This window comes from Salvelinus fontinalis, chromosome 37, assembly GCF_029448725.1.
Source record: "Salvelinus fontinalis isolate EN_2023a chromosome 37, ASM2944872v1, whole genome shotgun sequence".
Classification (NCBI taxonomy): domain Eukaryota; kingdom Metazoa; phylum Chordata; class Actinopteri; order Salmoniformes; family Salmonidae; genus Salvelinus; species Salvelinus fontinalis.
In genome coordinates this window covers 21,204,286-21,219,563 of record NC_074701.1, presented here as the reverse complement: position 1 = coordinate 21,219,563, position 15,278 = coordinate 21,204,286, and the positions used below count along the sequence as shown (strand labels likewise).

At 41.7% G+C, this 15,278-nt stretch overlaps 1 protein-coding gene across 1 annotated transcript in view; it reads right to left on the bottom strand.

The window, feature by feature from the left end:
- LOC129836349 (protocadherin-15-like) overlaps nucleotides 1-15,278 on the bottom strand; it is a 340,099-nt gene that overhangs the window by 129,753 nt on the left and 195,068 nt on the right. The window lies entirely within an intron of this gene.

Below are 15,278 nucleotides of genomic sequence, written 5' to 3'. Positions count from 1 at the left end.
AAAAAAACAGACCCAGCATCCAAGACTATGATCAGTTGTTGACTGATACTGTAGGGCAGGGTTTCCCAAACTTGATCTTTGCCGATTGTCTTTACAATCATTTACAAAAAGTCTTAGAAATCTATTTCAAATTACAAAAAATAAAATGACAGTAAGGATCTTTAAAAATAACGTGCATTGTTTTGTGTTGGTGGTTGTCCTATCTGCCTATCTGCACAATGGGTGCACTTTTTGCTTTTGCCCTAGCACTACACAGCTGATTCAAATATCCAACTCATCATCAAGCTTTGATTATTTGATTATTTGAAACAGCTGTGCAGTGCTAGGGTAAAAACCAAAACGTGCACCCGGGGGGGTTGCCATGCTGTAGAACATGGCAGTCCCTTCAATAGAGGAGGAGGATCCTCTGTATCCCAATGCTTGTAATAATATACAATTTGGGAAGTCACAGTGTACCAATTTAGTGCAGTTAACCTTCAAACAATGACACCAGTATACAGCCTTCCAAGGCCCTCGTATAAATCACTGGGAAAGATAGCTGAATATGCACAACATATAATCCCATCATGCATTGAGGCAATGCTGTGCTTACACAATGGCGCAAAATGGCCTCCTTGGGGAGGAAAGGAAAGGATACAATGTAAAACAAATAATTCCCGGGAGCTAGGCATCCTCCTCGCCTCATAAAGCATTTCAGACATAGGGGAGGAGAGAAGTGACCTGGTTAATGTCAACTTAATTTCTACATAGTGTACAGGGAACATCTTTGATATTGTTTCCTCTTTTTACACCCATAATCACCTTTTTTCTCAAAGATGGGCCAAATACAGCTACAGAACCCCCCTGTACATTATCAGATGCCAGCCCATTTCTCTCTGTGAGAGGTCGAAGCTTTACAACATCATAACGTGTCATCTCTCTGTGAGAGGTCGAAGCTTTACAACATCATAACGTGTCATCTCTCTGTGAGAGATCGAAGCTTTACAACATCATAACGTGTCATCTCTCTGTGAGAGATCGAAGCTTTACAACATCATAACGTGTCATCTCTCTGTGAGAGATCGAAGCTTTACAACATCATAACGTGTCATCTCTCTGTGAGAGGTCGAAGCTTTACAACATCATAACATGGCATCTGTCTCTGTGAGAGGTCGAAGCTTTACAACATCATAACGTGTCATCTCTCTGTGAGAGGTCGAAGCTTTACAACATCATAACGTGTCATCTCTCTGTGAGAGGTCGAAGCTTTACAACATAACATGTCATCTGTCTCTGTGAGAGGTCGAAGCTTTATAACATCAATATATGTCATCACTCTCAGAGAGGTTGCATTTCGAGAAAAAAAAGAGAACAGAGAAGAAAATAATAGCTACAGTGGCAAGAAAAAGTATTTCAATCCTTTGGAATTACCTGGATTTCTGCATAAATTTGTCATCAATTTTGATCTAATCTTCATCTAAGTCACAACAATAGACAAACAATAGTGTGCTTAAACTAATAACATACAAATTATTCTATTTTTCTTGTCTATATTGAATATGTAATTTAAACAGCCTAATGACATCTCCAAAAGCTAATTGAAGTCAGGGGTCAGCTAACCTGGAGCCCAATCAATGAGACGGGATTGGAGATGTTGGTTAGAGCTGCCTTGCCCTATAAAAAACACTCACAAAATTTGAGCAGTCTATTTACAAGAAGCATTGCCTGATGTGAACCATGCCTTGATCAAAATAGATCTCAGAAGACCTAAGATTAAGAATAAAGCTGGAAAGGGTTACAAAAGTATCTCTAAAAGCCTTGATGTTCATCAGTCCATGGTGTTAGGATCTGAGAATATGAAAATATACTTATTCATGTCACTGATGGAGTGCTAAGGTTTAGAGGGTCTACACCAGCATATAAAGGGTTATAGGAGGAAGGTATATAGTGTGTGCAACTAAGCGTGTAATGTGTTGAGTGCAGGGAAGTGATTACATGTGGCAGGCATTGATAAGGGGAAAGAGCCATGGATTAGTGATGAAGGGGGGTAGAGGTCAGGTTAACTTAAGGGAGAAATATAAGTTTATGGCCTGTATCACTAGTGTTCTGCCTAGCAGTAAAGAACAATGTTTGTACAGATGGGTAGCAGGAGACTCAGCCTAGGAGAAAGGGTTAAATATCAGTGATTGTGTGAAATGGCTGAATTACAGCTGTATCAACCCTTTGGGAAGAATTAAACTTGGTTAAGCTACTCTGAAAATAAGAACCTAACAATGGTAAGACGGTAAGATGGTAAGAAAATTGTCTATGGATGGAGAAAGTTCAGCACTGTTGCTACTCTCCCTATGAGTGGCCATCCTGCAAAGATGACTGCAAGAGCACAGCGCAGAATGCTCAATGAGGTTAAGAAGAATCCTAAAGTGTCAGCTAAAGACGTACAGAAATCTCTGGAACATGCTAACATCTCTGTTGACAAGTGTCATGACTGTCCTGATCAGGTCAGGTTACAGGAGACCACAACCCTACAGATTATCTCTCAACCACAACAGAGGAGGAGAGATCTAGGGGTCTGAAGATGTGGGGGTTTTATGACCCCTCACACCCATGGTAATTCTGAGACCACGGACAACATTCCTTTGTCCCTTCCCTCTCACTATGGAGAACCAGCCTCAGAACTGTAAACATGCAATAAAGGGACTTTGGAACAATGGTTTCCGTCAACTACAATGGTGGTCATGACGATAGATGGAATATGAAAATGTATGTCATTTTTGTTTTGTTATTAAAGGTTAATAGATGACGTTATTATGAAAACATTGTAACGTTAAGAGTTTTCTTCGTATATGCTTGATGTTTATACATTGTACGTTGTGTGGAAAATGTCCAAATCAAAGAGAATGTTTCGGTAAAGATGAAATGTGAAGTTAGTTGTCTACAATTGGATTCCAGTAAAATCTATACCTTGCCCCTTAAACTTGGTACGCCCAGAGAATTGCCCTGAAGGCGGTTACGCCCACTTCTGACCCGAGGGTATAAAACCTGTGAGTGCAGAATTAACAGATTAGACTAAGTGACCCGAGCTGCAGCCAAAGGTCTAAAAGGTCAACGAACCCAAAATGCAACAAGTTTGAAGACAAAGAAATATTTTTCTACCCAAGCTACGGATAAGTAGCGGAGTCTAAAGCGGGTGAATTCAAGCCGAACCACCTAGCCTCCACTCCCCATCGAATCGTGGTACCTACACTCTTTCATCTTTACGCTGTGAGCTCTGAGCTACAGAGCTATCTGTCCTCCGAAGACCCCTTACGGAGCAAGGGAACAGGCCAGTAAACCAAAGGACACGGACATCGTGAGGACACCTAGAGAGGTGCGCAGGAGAAGTGCGTCATTGAGCAGCTTGAACGGTCCACGCGGGAAAATCCACGGAGACCTTCCACAAGTAATTACATCCTTATATTCTGACTCATAACAGCGGCAGTTTGGGACAAGGCTAGGGTTAGAATGAGCAGAGCTGACAATTTCACCCAAATGTATATTCCTCTTGTGTACTTTCTCTCTTTCTCTCTCTTTTAAATCCCTATTTTGGGTAACACGCGACCTAGTGTGTTGGCCCGTTATACTAAGTTCTAATCAATAGCCTAGAATGTGTTTTTGTGTATGTGTATCTTTTATCATCATTTTAGCTTTTTAGTAAATAAACATTCAACTAAGATTGGTGTGGTGCGAATTCATACCTGAGACCCGGGTCCGTGCAGAATCCCGGGCTATACGACGTTCAGAACGAGACTGTTAGAGGCAACTGGTTAATTAGCGGCTGTGGTAAAATCGTTATTCTGATATTCTTTGAGTTAATTTGGGAAATAGAAACTCAATAAAAACTAGTCTTCCCATGGTGCCCCAGGTTAACGAGTTAATAATTGCTTGATTCAGTTAATCACGTAATTAGAAACTTGTAATCATTCGATGAGCAACAGTCGCCACATTAACTAATACAACGTCACGACACAAGTCTACGATACGTAAAACACTAAACAAGAATGGTGTTCATGGGAGGACACCACAGAAGAAGCCACTGCTGTCCCCCCCAAAATATTTCTGCACGTCTGAAGTTTGCAAAAGTGCACCTGGATGTTCCACAGCGCTACTAGCAAAATATTCTGTGATCAGATTAAACTACAGTTGAGTTGTTTTGGAAGGAACACACAACACTATGTATGGAGAAAAAAAGGCACAGCACACCTACATCAAAACCTCATCCCAACTGTAAAGTATGGAGGAGGGAGCATCATGGTTTGGGGTTGCTTTGCTGCCTTAGGGCCTGGACAGCTTGCTATCATTGACGGAAAAATTAATTCCCAAGTTTATCAAGACATTTTGCAGGAGAATGTTAGGCTATTTGTCCACCAATTGAAGCACAACAGAAGTTGGGTGATGCAGCAGGACAACGACCCAAAACACAGAAGGTAATCAACAACAAAATACGCCTTCTGGAGGGGCCCAGTCAGAATCCTGACCTCAACCCGATTGAGATGCTGTGGCGTGACCTCAGGACAGCAGTTCAAACCAGACATCCCAAGAATATTGCTGAACTGAAACAGTTTTGAAAAGAGGAATGGTCCAAAATGCCTCCTGACCGTTGTGCAGCTCTGATCCGCAACTACAGAAAACGTTTGGTTGAGGTTATTGCTGCCAAAGGAGGGTCAACCAGTTAATAAATCCAAGGGTGCATATACTTTTTCCACCCTGCACTGTGAATGTTTACATGGTGTGTTCAATAAAGACATGAAAATGTATAATTGTGTGTGTTATTAGCTTATTAAGGAGACAGTGTTTGTCTATTGTTGTGACCTAGATGAAGATGAGATCAAATTTTATGATTCATTTATGCAGAAATCCAGGTATTTCCAAAGGGTTCACTTAATTTTTCTTGCCACTGTACATCCAATATAGGCCGCCCTCTCTTCCTTCACATTTCATGATAGCGCAGACACTAACTGTTCTATAATGGACCTCACATCTTCCAGCTCCTGAAGGCTAATTAGGCGTGGATCTTGTGTGGGCGGGCGTTATCAAAGGCAAGCATCTCCTTGCTCCAGTTCTTTATGGCTGAATGTGGCCATCAGTCGTATGCTGATTAATGAGCTCCTTTTATTTATTTATTAGAAGAAATACATGTCTATGATCTCCCCTCTCTGTCAACACAGTCCCTAAGACATGGCGAGGGTGCCAACGGTACAGCCTTTAAAGTGTCAACACGGTTGGAGCTTGTGTGTGTGTGAATGTGGTGAGGATTGATGAGCTGTGTAGGCTGCCACAGTCACCTCATCTGAGTTTTTTATTATTATTTTATTTAACCTTAATTTAACTAGGCAAGTTAGTTGAGAACAAATTCTTATTTACAATGTCGGCCTACCAAAAGACACAGGGGCTGGGATTTCAAATTATTATATATATATATATATATATATATATATATATATATATATATATATATATATATATATATATATATATATATATATACTGCTCAAAAAAATAAAGGGAACACTTAAACAACACAATGTAACTCCAAGTCAATCACACTTCTGTGAAATCAAACTGTCCACTTAGGAAGCAACACTGATTGACAATAAATTTCACATGCTGTTGTGCAAATGGAATAGACAAAAGGTGGAAATTATAGGCAATTAGCAAGACACCCCCAAAAAAGGAGTGATTCTGCAGGTGGTGACCACAGACCACTTCTCAGTTCCTATGCTTCCTGGCTGATGTTTTGGTCACTTTTGAATGCTGGCGGTGCTCTCACTCTAGTGGTAGCATGAGACGGAGTCTACAACCCACACAAGTGGCTCAGGTAGTGCAGTTCATCCAGGATGGCACATCAATGCGAGCTGTGGCAAAAAGGTTTGCTGTGTCTGTCAGCGTAGTGTCCAGAGCATGGAGGCGCTACCAGGAGACAGGCCAGTACATCAGGAGACGTGGAGGAGGCCGTAGGAGGGCAACAACCCAGCAGCAGGACCGCTACCTCCGCCTTTGTGCAAGGAGGTGCACTGCCAGAGCCCTGCAAAATGACCTCCAGCAGGCCACAAATGTGCATGTGTCTGCTCAAACGTTCAGAAACAGACTCCATGAGGGTGGTATGAGGGCCCGATGTCCACAGGTGGGGGTTGTGCTTACAGCCCAACACCGTGCAGGACATTTGGCATTTGCCAGAGAACACCAAGATTGGCAAATTCGCCACTGGCGCCCTGTGTTCTTCACAGATGAAAGCAGGTTCACACTGAGCACATGTGACAGACGTGACAGAGTCTGGAGACGCCGTGGAGAACGTTCTGCTGCCTGCAACATCCTCCAGCATGACCGGTTTGGCGGTGGGTCAGTCATGGTGTGGGGTGGCATTTCTTTGTGGGGCCGCACAGCCTTCCATGTGCTCGCCAGAGGTAGCCTGACTGCCATTAGGTACTGAGATGAGATCCTCAGAGCCCTTGTGAGACCATATGCTGACACATGCACATTTGTGGCCTGCTGAAGGTCATTTTGCAGGGCTCTGGCAGTGCACCTCCTTGCACAAAGGCGGAGGTAGCGGTCCTGCTGCTGGGTTGTTGCCCTCCTACGGCCTCCTCCACGTCTCCTGATGTACTGGCCTGTCTCCTGGTAGCGCCTCCATGCTCTGAACACTACGCTGACAGACACAGCAAACCTTTTTGCCACAGCTTGCATTGATGTGCCATCCTGGATGAACTGCACTACCTGAGCCACTTGTGTGGGTTGTAGACTCCGTCTCATGCTACCACTAGAGTGAAAGCACCGCCAGCATTCAAAAGTGACCAAAACATCAGCCAGGAAGCATAGGAACTGAGAAGTGGTCTGTGGTCACCACCTGCAGAACCATTCCTTTTTTGGGGGTGTCTTGCTAATTGCCTATAATTTCCACCTTTTGTCTATTCCATTTGCACAACAGCATGTGAAATGTATTGTCAATCAGTGTTGCTTCCTAAGTGGACAGTTTGATTTCACAGAAGTGTGATTGACTTGGAGTTAAATTGTGTTGTTTAAGTGTTCCCTTTATTTTTTTGAGCAGTGTATATATACAGTATATATATATGTATAAACATTGGACAAAACGCACATCACGACATGAGAGACACCACAACACTACATAAAGAGAGCCCTAAGACAACATCATAGCAAGGCAGCAACACATGACAACACAGCATGGTAGCAACACAACATGACAACAACATGGTAGCAGCACAAAACATGGAAAACATTATTGGGCACAGACAGCAGCACAAAGGTCAAGAAGGTAGAGACAACAATACATCACACAAAGCAGCCACAACTGCCAGTAAGAGTGTCCATGTTTGAGTCTTTGAATGAAGCGATTGAGATAAAACTGTCCAGTTTGAGTGTTTGTTGCAGCTCGTTCCAGTCGCTCGTTGCAGTGAACTGAAAAGACGAGCGACTCAGGGATGTGTGTGCTTTGGGGACTTTTAACAGAATGTGACTGGCAGAACAGGTGTTGTATGTGGAGGATGAGGGCTGCAGTAGATATCTCAGATAGGAGGGAGTGAGGCTTAAAAGGGTTTATAAATAAGCATCAACCAGTGGGTCTTGTGACGGGTATACAGAGATGACCAGTTTACAGAGGAGCATAGAGTGCAATGATGTGTCCTATAAGGAGCATTGGTGGCAAATCTGATGGCCGAATGGTAAAGAACATCTAGCCGCTCGAGAGCACTCCTACCTGCCGATCTATAAATTATGTCTCCGTAATCTAGCATTGGTAGGATGGTTATCTGAATCAGGGTTAGTTTGGCAGCTGGGGTGAAAGAGGAGCGATTACGATAGAGGAAACAAAGTCTAGATGTAACTTTAGTCTGCAGCTTTGATATGTGCTGAGAGAAGGACAGTGTACCATCTAGCCATACTCCCAAGTACTTGTAGGTAGTAATCACACTTGTGGGCATTCTTCTTACCAAACTACATGACCTTTGTTTTGGAGGTGTTCAGAATAAGGTGAAGGGTAGAGAAAGCTTGTTGGACACTAAGAAAGCGTTGTTATAGAGCGTTTAACACACAATCAGCTGAGTATAAGACAGTATCATCTGCAGATAAATGGATAAGAGAGCGTCCTACTGCCTAAACTATGTTGTTGATGTAAATTGAGAAAAGCGTGGGGCCTAGGATCGAGCCTTGGGGTACACCCTTGGTGATAGGCAGTGGCTAAGACAGCAGATGTACTGACTTTATACACTGCACTCTTTGAGAGAGGTAGTTAGCAAACCAGGCCAAAGACCTCTCAGAGACACCAATACTCCTTAGCCAGCCCACAAGAATGGAATGGTCTACCATATCAAAAGCCTTGGCCAAGTCAATAAAATAGCAGCACAACATTGCTTAGAATCAAGGGCAATGGTGACATCATTGAGGACCTTTAAGGTTGCAGTGACACATCCATAACCTGAGCGGAAACCAGATTGCATACCAGAGAGAATACTATAGACATCAAGAAAGCCAGTCAGTTGATTATTGACAAGTTTTTCCAACACTTTTGATAAACAGGGCAAAATAGAATAGGCCTATAAGTAGGGTTGCAAAGGTTTGGAAACTTTCTGGTAAATTTCCAGAATTTTTGGGGAATTTTTCCATGGGAAGTTAATCCCTGGAATTTGGGGAATTTTGCTTAAATTCATTTAAAAAATTTAGCTTATAACAGTGAACCTTTTTTGTGGGATACACATACTGTAAGGCAATTATATGTCTTGTGGCATATTTTGGTTAAACGATCCCCAATTCAATGGAATTGCAACCCTCTGTATGCACAGTGCATTCTTCCATCACATGTACAGTGCACTCTTCCATCAGATGTACAGCTGATTCTTGCACACTAATGAGATGCTATTGAGCCCACACTACTACACTGTCTGAGCCAAGAACTACATGCTTTCTGGTTAGTTTTGATCACAATACTGGGTGGGATGAATATATTTTATATGACATACATGATTTTTTATTAACTAGTAAATAGTAGCCTACAGCAAAGTGTGTTTAACTCCTTGCAACTATAGGGGGTGCTGTTTCGCATTAGCACAATTTTCTCTACAGATTAAACTGCCTAGTACTCAATTCTTGCTCGTACAATATGCATATTATTGTTATTATTGGATGGAAAACACTCTCTAGTTTCTATAGCCGTTTGAATTATGTCTCTGAGTGAAACAGAACTCATTCTACAGCACTTTTCCTCCCAGTGTGTGAGATTTAGACATCTTGGCCTCTGGTTCCAGATCAGTTTTAAAAGTCTGTGTAAATCCTATGAGATACAAACACTGCCCACGCCTTCCTCTAGATGTCAGTAAGTGGTGACAATTTGAATGGAGTCGATTGCGCAATCATTGGCTCTATAAATCACCAAATACCGGAAGTAGCGTTCCTTTGGACACTGCGCTCAACGCAAGAAGGATATCTGACTTGCCATTTTGAGCCTGACAACGAGCCATCCTCAACAAGGTTGGAAAGTGACAGTGAAGATGAGGCCTCAGAGTCTGATGTTCAAGAGAGGAACATTGAGGAGGTCCAGGGAGAAGACATGGAAGCCTGAGAGGAAGACAACCAAAGCTTTATTTTCTAGACTATAATTTTACAGATGTATGTTGAAAACGTTTTTGGGAGATGCAATGGATTATTGGGGATGATTCAATATTCCCTTTCTTTTGTGTTATTAATTTGCATATATTTCCGTTAATTCCCAGCTTGATCTCCCCCTTTAAATAAATGACAAACTGTGGCTCAAAATGCCTTCCGAGCAATGGAAACCTCCCCAGTAAGGAGAGACAGGTTAAAACAGTTTGAGATAGGCTTGGCGATGATAGGGGCAGCAACCTTAAAGAAGAAAGGGTCTAAACCATCTGACTCAGATGTTTTTTGGGGGTCAAGTTTCAGGAGTTTCTTTAGCACCTCGGACTCAGTGACCGCCTGCAGGGAGAAACTTTGTAGCGGAGCAGGGGGAAAAGAGGGAGAAGCGTCAGGGCTAGTTGCATTAGAAGGGGTGGGAGATGAGGAAATGTTGGACGGGCAAGGAGGCATGGCTGAGTCAAATAGGAATCCTGACTTAATGAAGTGGTGATTATAGAGCTCAGCCATGTGCTCCTTGTCAGTAACAACCACATCACCAACATTAAGGGACATGGGCAGCTGTGAGGAGGAGGATTTTTTCTCCAGGTCTTTAACCGTTTTCCAGAATGTCTTGGGGTTAGACCCACAGAGAGAGAACTGCTCCTGAAAGTAACTAACCTTGGCCCTCCGGATAGCCCGAGTGCACTTATTTCTCATTTGCCTGAACAAGAGCCAGTCAGCCTGAGTATGCATGTGCCGAGCCTTTCACCAAATGCAGTTCTTGAGGTGGAGTAACTCTAAGATCACGGTCGAACCAGGGACTGAACCTGTTTTTAATTCTCATTTTCTTTATGGGGGCGTGTTCGTTAACAATACCACTGAAAATATAAAAAAGAAGGTCTTCGACAGAGGGGGATCAAGCTGATTCTATACCATTATACAGAGGCCAGTTCATGAAGGAAGACTTGCTCATTAAAGTTTTTTAGTAAGCGTCTATGACAAATCAGGACAGGTCGTTTCACTGAGCAGCCATTACGCACACGATTACTAAGGGCATTACAGAAAACACCAGACTGATACCTATCAGGATTATTTGTGAGGATAACATAGAGGAGAGTAGCCTTTTGAGGGTTAAGTACAGTGGATTATCTACCAACAGTACTTAGTCTCTATGGATGATGGGTTAGTTCTTTAGTCAACTTGGCAACATAATATTATACTAGCCTGCAGGCTATTAATTTGGGGTTATTTGATTTCTGAAAACGAATGAAAAGCTGATCATTAATTGTATACTGAACATTCTTTTCACACGGGGATTGTTTAAATTTATGAATTCAATTTCCATTAATTTCCTGCATTGATGGAGTCAAATGCAGGAAATAGCAGAGGGAGCACCCCCTATCCACATTGAAGGGACAGGAGTGGAGATGGTGGAACGATTTTTAAGTTCCTCGGCGTACACATCACAGACAAACTGAAATGGTCCACTCACACAGACAGTGTGGTGAAGAAGGCGCAACAGCGCAGAAATTTGGCTTGTCACCCAAAACCCTGACAAACTTTTACAGATGCACAATCGAGTGCATCCTGTCGGGCTGTATCACAGCCTGGTACGGCAACTGCACCACCCACAACCGCAAGGTTCTCCAGAGGTTGGTGCGGTCTGCACAACGCAGCACAGGGGCAAACTACCTGCCCTCCATGACACCTACAGCACCCGATGTCACAGGAAGGCCAAAAAGATCATCAAGTACAACAACCACCCGAGCCACTGCCTGTTCACACCGCTACCATCCAGAAGGAGAGGTCAGTACAGGTGCATCAAAGCTGGGACCGAGAGACTGAAAAACAGCTTCTATCTCAAGGCCATCATACTACTAACTCAGGAGGCTGCTGCCTACATTGAGACCCAATCACTGGCCACTTTAATAAATTGATCACTAGTCACTTTATACAATGCACTCTAAATAATGTCACTTTAATAATGTTTACATATCTTACACTATTCATATCACATGTATATACTGTATTTTATACCATCTGTTACACCTTGCCTATGCCGCTCGGCCATCACTCATCCATATACTTACATGTACATATTCTCATTCACCCTTTTAGATTTGTGTGTATTAAGTAGTTGTTGGGGAATTATTAGATTACTTGTTAGATATTACTTTACTGACGGAACTAGAAGCACAAGCATTTAGCTACACTCACATTAACATAACCATGTGTATGTAACAAATAACATTTTATTTGGATAACTGACCTCAATAGTCTGTGATCTGACCTCAATAGTCAGTGTCTGCTAGCAACATTTGAGTTGGATATGTAGCTACACGCTTGCATCTGCTTGATATATTTGGTGCTGTGTGTGTGTAATGGTGTGTCCTTTCCTGAAGCCTGAAGATGAGGTTGTAGATTTGACTGTTTGAGTGGAGGGGAATCGGGAGGGGGGTCCTACCATACATGCGTTAAGGAGATCAATGGAACGCAGACCGTGGGGGATAGAAAAAGGCGGCGGATTGGCACGCATTCAACAAGTCTGATCTAGCAAAGTGGATATTCGTCAAATCTGTCATGATTTATGTATTGTAACAGGCCCACAATGTGGTTACTTAAGTCCGATTTGGATATATGTTTTCGCTGCATAACATGTAGAAGTTATCTCTTTTCAGGTTTAGAATAAGTGACTGCTAAATGCTAACTCCTGTTCATATAAGCTGGTTGAATAGAATGATTCCACTCGTTCGCAAAGAGGCAGGCGCGATAATAACTCAGTAATAAAGAATATAAGCGTTCTGAGCTCTGATCAATGCTGGGAACACAATAATAAGTGGGTAAAGGCTAATTAACAAAATAAAAAGGTGAGTAAATGCTGTTTCACAAATAAAAAGCTGTGTAAATGATAGTTACACTCCACTACATCCCTGATCATATGTATATGGTTGGTCAACCAATGTTTGCCAGTGCTGTGATAAGATAGTGTAAAATAATGAATTTGAAGAATTGATCTGCATTGTATGTTTGTTACCTAGCCAACCAGATAGTTTTAAAGGAATGATTCCATACATTTTTTCAAATTTACTGCAAATATGCCAACATTCCATTCAAACAATGCAGTCAATCGACATCCATACACTGGCTGAAATCAGTTGATGATAGACAAGTAAATGTAAATGCAACAAGTACAGCTTCATGTATTTTAGAGGCTATTTATACAGAAAATGTGTATAAAATCTGTATAAATTGCATTTATAATTATATTACAATATTTCAGGTTGACATTAATTCTATTGCGCAATTTCTGAAATATCCCATGCCTTATGTTTATTTTCCTGCATATGTAAAATTAGGATTATGGCTCTATTGCCATTCATTCCAATTAGAATGGTTTGGATTTCTCCCTGACCAATATGGCTGCCATTTTTCAGTCCATTCTGGAACTTTGAGGATTTATGGGTTCTGCAAGTATGGAACGCCATTTTGGTCTTTGCGTGTCAAAAAATATACACAGCAAATAATTTGTTTGCGCAAGCAAAGCGCCACCACTAATCAGTAGCACTGTCAAAGATGTATACATATATTTTTTTCTTTGCAAACAAGCACACACAGCAGCCAGGATGTGTTCACAATACCACATTGGTAATAAGCAATTATTTGTTAGACCGAATGGAAAATCATTTGAATAAAGATCAGGATCAAACAAGCAGGATAAAAACTGATAGCTAGATAGTCCAACATTCTCCCTGACATACAACCATCCCAGAGACAGGGAGAAAGGATGGTATTCCTGCAGCTTCTGCCTGCCAGCTAACCACATCCCAACTTCCCAAGCAGTTGCACCTGATTCATCCTAGCTTGTCAAAATACAGAAGTATAATCAAGCATTTTTTCAACATTGATGATAGTTTGAAAACTGGAGGTAGGCCTCCATACTCCATTGACTTTGGTTTGGAGTATGACAAATCTACCTAGCTAGCACCAATGCAACCAGCCTGAAAACAATGACCGGAAACTGCAATCATTTTTTATCTTTTTTTCAAAGATTTAGTCATTAACAATAAGCTAGGTAACCAGTTGTTGTTCTACTATGGAAATCTGACTTCAGTTCATGAAAATAACTAGGTTGCTAGATAAAGAACTTAACAAGCTAACCAGCTACCTAGCTCTGTTGCTTGGTATGGCTAGTGTGACTTGGCCAGACCGGGTCCGACCATCATCAACCAAATCCGAAAACTGTCTTCTTTTTTAACTAGGGATATTTAAGATGATGATACCTAGCTAGATAGTTAACTAGCTATAGCTACTGAAAAATATTGTCGTTTTGCTATGTTTTTGGAGAAGGGGATAACTGCATCCCAGAATGGCGACCGTGTGTATATCTCTCTCTCTCATCAATTGCACACAATCTCTCCCACTCTATAAATCTAACACCATAATCTCCTATTCAACTGTTTCTCAGTCTATTCGACATCTTTTTGTATTTCTCTCAGCCTGTCCACCCCTCTCTTTCCTTTGTGACTGCACCTCCTGATGGGCTGCAGGGTCAGACAGTAATTTTCCTGTTCCCATGGGGACTCCATCATAACAGGCACATGCAAGAACACACACAGACACGTTTGCAACGGATTTTAGATCAGGGTTCTAGCAATTAATGTTCCTTAAATGTTATTTTTATTTTTTAAATCCGGCACTTAGCAAATTTCAGGTCTGTTGAGCGCAAACTTGAATGTGAAAAATGAACACTGAGGCTGTTTAGGCATTAAGTTATAGTTTTAACAGTGGCCAAGTAGGCTACTGTGGCTATCTTATCCTACTGTAGACGTACCAGAGTGGCCTACCATCAAAAACAATGGAGAAAATGCATCCTATAACATTTTAACATGGAAATAGCTGTTCAATGTAGGCCTACATTCCATGAATTTTTGCATATAAACTCAGCAACAACAAAAAAACGTTCTCTCACTGTCAACTGCGTTTATTTTCAGCAAACTTAACATGTGTAAATATTTGAATGAACATTACAAGATTCAACGACTGAGACATAAACTGAACAAGTTCCACAGACATGTGACTAACAGAAATGGAATAATGTGTCCCTTAACAAAGAGGGGGTCAAAATCAAAAGTAACAGTCAGTATCTGTGTCACGCCCTGGCCTTAGTATTCTTTGTTTTCTTTATTATTTTAGTTAGGTCAGGGTGTGACATGGGGAATGTTTGTGTTTTGTTGGTTTTGGGTGTTTCTATGGTAAAGGGGTTGTTGGGTGTAGTATATGGGTTTGTGTTGAGTTCATGTGTCTAGCGTTGTCTATGTATGTTTAGTTGTCTAGGAGAGTCTATGGTTGCCTGAATGAGTTCCCAATTAGAGACAGCTGATTTCGGTTGTCTCTGATTGGGAGCCTTATTTAGGGTAGCCATAGGCTTTCATTTGTTGTGAGTAGTTGTCTATGTGATACGTTTGTAGCCAGTGTGTGCACATCGTTGTTTAGCTTCACGATCGTTTTCTTGTTTTGTTTAGTGTTTAAGTGTTTTTGTTTCGTTTGCCTTCTTCGTTAATAAAAAGGAGATGGCTTATTTTCCTAAAGCTGCGTTTTGGTCCGTCAATCCTCCACACGATCGTGACAATCTGGTGTGGCCACCAGCTGCATTAAGTACTACAGTGCATCTCCTCCTCATG